The following is a 5,653-nucleotide window of genomic DNA, read 5'->3' as shown; positions in this document are numbered from 1 at the left end:
GGATATTTTTAAAAAGGAGCCTCTGGCTTTTTGGTATGCATATTTAAAATATCTGAGAATAGTAAAGACTTTTTTTATAATAGTAAGATTTTTTTTTAACATTTTAAGATTATCGAGGAAAATTTAAAATATGGAAGAGAGAATAGGGATATAATGAACCAGTTAAGACTGGCCTTGTACTGGGAGGCCCTGAATTCTAATCCTAGCAACCTGAGAACAAATGAATGAGTAGAGGAATTGCTAACCTGGAGAGGTGTTCTTCCTGGAGAAATAAATATAAAACCCCAGGGTTATAAAGTCATTTTTTAATAATAATTTTTATTTTGACCAAAGTGGATTAATAATCTTTCAGAGTAATATTTTAGGTACACATTGACATTGAATCAGGGGAATTCCTACCACCAGAGTTGTCCTCCCTCCACCCCCGGTTCCCAGCATGCACCCCTTAACCCCCTTCCTTACCCCTCTGGCTACTAGTATCAGTGGTCCCCTCTGTGTCTAGCTTGTTGTAGATTGGGCACTGATTCTGCCAGCACTGGCTTAGGGTTTGGTGCCTAAGTCGGATCACTTTTATTACTACTTAGTGATCATACAATTGTTTGGTCTTGGTACCCTCCACTATTCCCCCCTCAATTTGAGAGGCAGAACAAGATGGTTCAAGTTATGAAGAACAGAAAAAAGAAAAAGAAAAAATAAATAAAAGTCATTTTAACCTCATTTTCCCAAGGATGCACAAATGACCCAACATTGTGCTACTAGAAAAAAAAATATATGAGTTGTTTTATTGGTATGGACTACTATTTAGCAAATAGATACTCATACATACAACAGGGAGAAAGCTTTAAAAAGGTATGTTTAGGCCAAAGAGATAATTCAGAGGATAGGGCTTTTATCTTGCTTGAAGCCAACTTGAGTTGAATCCCCAACATAAAAGATCCTCAGAGCACTACCAGGAGTGATCCCTGAGCACAGGAGTAAGACTTGAGCACAGTCTATTGTTGTCCCAAAACAAAAATAAATAATAAATAAAAATAACGTTTAGAAGGCAAGTGCAGAGGCAAAGGAATACATACTGAGTTTACAGATATGAAATGCCAAAATAAGCAAAACTCACTTCCAGCAGTAGCAGTAGTAAATATATGGTGATGACTCAAAGAAGGGAATGGGAGGAACCACCACCAGTGTGTGACTTTGATAAGTTCACTGTACACATTGTGAATGTGTCTCATATCTGAGTCTCTCTGCACCCTCTTTAAAGCAGAAAACAATAAAATTTTAAATAAATACACAGTCTGAAATCATGTTGGGCTTTACAGACTTCACAGTGTTTTTTTTTTCTGTTTTTGTTTGTTTGTTTGTTTTGGGGTCATACCCAGTGGTGCTCAGGGATTATTCCTGGTTCTGTGACTTAAGAAATCACTACTGGAGAAACCACTTATCTCTTAGACCAAGAGAAATTCCTTTTTAATCATCCCAATATTTACTGTGCCTATGCAAAAAAAAAAAAAAAAAAAAACGCACAACTTAAATTGTTGTTGTTGTTGTTTTCTTTTAGTGTGCTTTATTTTGTTTTTACTTCAAGACCGTGGTTATTGTTTGGTTGTTGTCTTTATTGCTGTGGTAATTTTCGGGTTCTTTTGTTTGTTTTTTGTATAGTTTTTATGTTTTTCTGCCTTTTTCCCTTTTTTCTTAAATTGATATAGCCTCTAGAAGGACTCCTCCTGTTTCTTTCTTGTTTGATTTTTACTCCCCCCCTTTTTTCTCTTTCTTTTTTCTTCCCCTCCAAACAGAATCGCATAACTTGAACTATCTTGTTTTGCCTCACAAATTAAAGGGGAAATAATGCAGGCACCAAGACCAAACAGGTGTATGAACATTGAGTAGAAATAAAAAATGATCATACTTAAACACCAAATCCAAAGCCTAAGACAACAGAATGAAAACCCAATCTACAACAAGCTAGACACAGAGGGGACCACTTATACTAGCAGCCAAGGGGTCAAAAAAGGGGGTTATGGGATGCATGCTGGGAACATCAGTGGAGGGAGGACAACACTGGTGGTGGGATTGCCCCTGATTTAATGTCACTATGTACCTAAAATATTACTGTGAAAGATTTGTAATTTACTTTGGTCAAAATAAAAATTATTTAATAAAAAAAGTTTAAAAAATTACTATGGGAAATGTTCAGAGCACCATATAGGGGCCTGATCACTTTTAAGATGCAAGGAAGGCATCTTACCCACTCTATACCATTCTGATCCCAGTCCTCAGACTTATTTCAACACATTGGCAATTTCAGGGCGTCTGACAAGTGGAAGCAAATAATTCCAATCTCTATTTTCTGGTAAAGTGAGATTGAGGCACCCTGGGGATGTGACAGGATCAGTCTCTGGGTTTCTCTCATTTTGAAAGCAGTTTCTTTTGGAAAAGGGAAGAATGACCTCAGGCAGCAATCAAGATGTAGCCCAAGAACTCTGGAGAAATGCATTAGAGTCTAGTGAACAAAAATCGGAATAAGGTGCTCGCTTCGGCAGCACATATACTAAAATTGGAACGATACAGAGAAGATTAGCATGGCCCCTGCGCAAGGATGACACGCAAATTCGTGAAGCGTTCCATATTAAAAAAAAAAAAAATCGGAATAAGTCTGCAGAAGTTGAATGGAATGACCGGTAGAAGAGCAGCCCAGGCTTGTAGAGAGCTTTGTAGGCCTTAATTAAAAGTGAAAGTCACCCACTGAAGGATGTGATCCAAAGAGGTTTATTCATCCCCATATTTGAAAATAACATTAGCTCCTCAGTCACTTAAACACTGAAGAACTGAGATGATGATTTTCTTTTTTGTTTTTTAATTTCTGATTTCTTTTTTTTTAATTTGTATTGTGGCCAAAGGGAGTTACAAATCTTTCACAGTAATATTTAAGGTACATAGTGACAATGAATAAGGAGCATTCCTATCACTAGTGTTGTCCTCCCTATACCCCTTTTCCCAGCATGCATCTCACTTCTCCCTCCTTTACTCCCCCAGGATGCTAGCGTAACTGGTCCCCACTTGTACAGCTTGTTGTAGATTGGGTATCGATTCTGTTGTCATTGGCTTTGGGTTTGGTGTTCAAGTCTGATCATTTTTATTTCCACTAAATGTTCATAAGACTGTCTAGTCTTAGAGCTGTACATTTCCCCCCCTCAAATTATGAGGCTGAACAAGATTATTTCAGTAATATGGTTTTGTTGGAAGTATAAAAAATTAAAAGGGGAAAAAACATAGAAGGAATTGTCTAGGTGTTATAAATATCAAAACAAAAAAAATTTCAAGGATATTTCCCAGGTGGTAGTTCGGAATGGGAGTCGGGAGACCATAGGGTAGAAAGGCATTCATAATGTTGAATTGGCAGGAACCAGTGAATTTGGAAGGCAAGTAAGTGTTCAGGATGATGTCTCAATTTATTGCTTGAAAAAAATGGGTATAGGATATTCCAATGGGTTGATGATGTCTCTATTTCCATAAATGGAAAAAAGGAACAAATTTGATGATGTTGTAACTTAATTGTAATCTTTCACAAATACCTTTGTGTATACGGTTCACGTTTACAGAGGATACTGGGAAAATACTACTCAATATAATGTTTAGTAAAATAATAATACTTGCATTTATTATTACTTGGCTACTGTGCATAGTGCTGTGCTTTTTACATTTGCTCCTTTGGGGAGGCAGATCACACTCAGTGATGCTCAAGGTTTACTCCTGCCTCAACACTATTAATCACTCCTGGCAAAGCTCAGTGTGGGCCATGAGTAATGCCAGGGATCAAAACCTGGAACAGCTGCATGCAAGGCAAGTACCCCACACACTGTACTATCTCACCAGACCTCGTTATTCAATTTTCATAAATCCTCACATGAAGACACGGACACTATTATCTGAAATGTATAATTTGCTCCACATGTGGATTACCTCAGGAAACACCAGGTGTGTTTACAAAAATCTGGCAGTCTTTGAAACAGAAACATGGAGCGTTACAGTAGTACCTAGTGCTTAGAGGTACAATTTAAGAGAGTAACTTACTTTGGCCATCAGGATGTGGGTAGAAGAGAATCTTAGCTTCTCTGCTTTCTATTCCTTTGCTGAGGTCACAAAGGAGGGAAAGTTCTCAGCTGGTAATGCTCTACTTTGATGTGTCTTACAAAGGATCCCTGGAGAAGGCAATGGTCCAACTGTCTATCCTAGCCTTATCTAACATTGGATTTCTTGCCTCATTCATGGAAAAAACATTCCATGATGTGAGCAGAAATGAGGTAAATGAGTCTAGAGAGAACATTGAAGGTCTCTAGTTATAGCTCTTGGTTAGGGAAAAACACTTAGCAGAGGTTGATTTAGCCAAGCATATCAACTCCAAATATTGTGAACTACTTTTCGCTGAGAAATTCTAATTTGTTCCTTTATTATTTGTATAGGAAAGTTTTGAGTTTAGAGCAAAACTAAGGGGGAAATATAAAGATGGTTTACAGGTCTTTGTCAGTCCCTGGCACAACTTTTCCCATTATCAAATGAGTATCCAGAAGAAGATGCATTCTTGAGCCTACCTCAATACACTGTAATTTTCAAGGTTCATAGTTTCACAAGGATACACTCTTCATTGGTTCTGGGTGTTTTGTGAGTTTGAAATATTACAGCATAAGACAGTAGTTTTACTTTCTCCTTCCATCCCATCAGTGCATGGCAACCACTGATCTCTTTATCTTAGATTCACCTTTTCTAGACTGGAAGCATATCATATTAGAACCATATCAATTTGACTTGTTTTAGCTAGTCAAGTACATTTAAGGCTCTATAATTTCATAATGTAATATTTCAGTGTTTCAGGCTGAATTATCTCCATTTCTGCCCTGATCACAGTCTAAACATAAATACACACATATTCAATTATTGAACTGAAATGACATATACACTTGGTCATCAAGCCTGGAGGTTCCCCCAAGTTTGGGAGACTATACACATTTGCTGGAGGAGATTTTTGTTATGAACCTCATTTACCATCAGTGAGTAAATTCTCAAGGTATTGAATATTTGAGAAAGATGGTTTCTGGAGTCCCTGGTAAAGTGTTATATATTCTGCTTAGAGGAAACCATGAAAATCTCTTCCAAAGTTTCCATCCCATTGTCATTCCCATCAGTGATGAATGAGTTCCCATCCTTCCATATCACCATCACCATTTGGTAGTATTAGTGTTCTCATCATTTCATTAAAGTTACTGGATCTAGTTTTAGAAACATTTCAGAAATGTTAGACATGTGCACAGACTGGTTTGGCTCTGGCAATTCAAATGCATTTTCATTTTAAAAACTCAGTAAATGCTGATAGGAGCATTTGCCTTTAATCTGGATGATATAATTATTATTTCTTCATCTACTTGTTTATCATTTGCTTTTTTGAGCTCACCATGGCTGTGCTCAAGATTTACTCCTGTTTCTTTATACACAATGGAATATTATGCAGCTGTCAGGAGAGCTGAAGTCATGAAACTTTCCTATCCATGGATGTACACGGAATCTATTATGCTGAGTGAAATAAGTCAGAGAGAGAGAGAGAGAAAGAGAGAGAGAGAGAGAAACGCAGAATGGTTTCACTCATCTATGGGTTTTAAGAAAA

General features: G+C 37.3%; 1 non-coding gene across 1 annotated transcript; it reads left to right on the top strand.

Moving 5' to 3' along the window:
• The first annotated feature begins 2,521 nt into the window (after positions 1-2,521).
• On the top strand, positions 2,522-2,628 carry LOC125998308 (U6 spliceosomal RNA). Its single transcript, XR_007491899.1, has one exon. It is a non-coding gene; the product is annotated as a U6 spliceosomal RNA (small nuclear RNA).
• The last annotated feature ends 3,025 nt before the right edge of the window (positions 2,629-5,653 follow it).

Source organism: Suncus etruscus, chromosome 20 (genome assembly GCF_024139225.1).
Source record: "Suncus etruscus isolate mSunEtr1 chromosome 20, mSunEtr1.pri.cur, whole genome shotgun sequence".
Classification (NCBI taxonomy): Eukaryota; Metazoa; Chordata; class Mammalia; order Eulipotyphla; family Soricidae; genus Suncus; species Suncus etruscus.
This window is presented reverse-complemented; position numbering and strand designations above follow the sequence as displayed.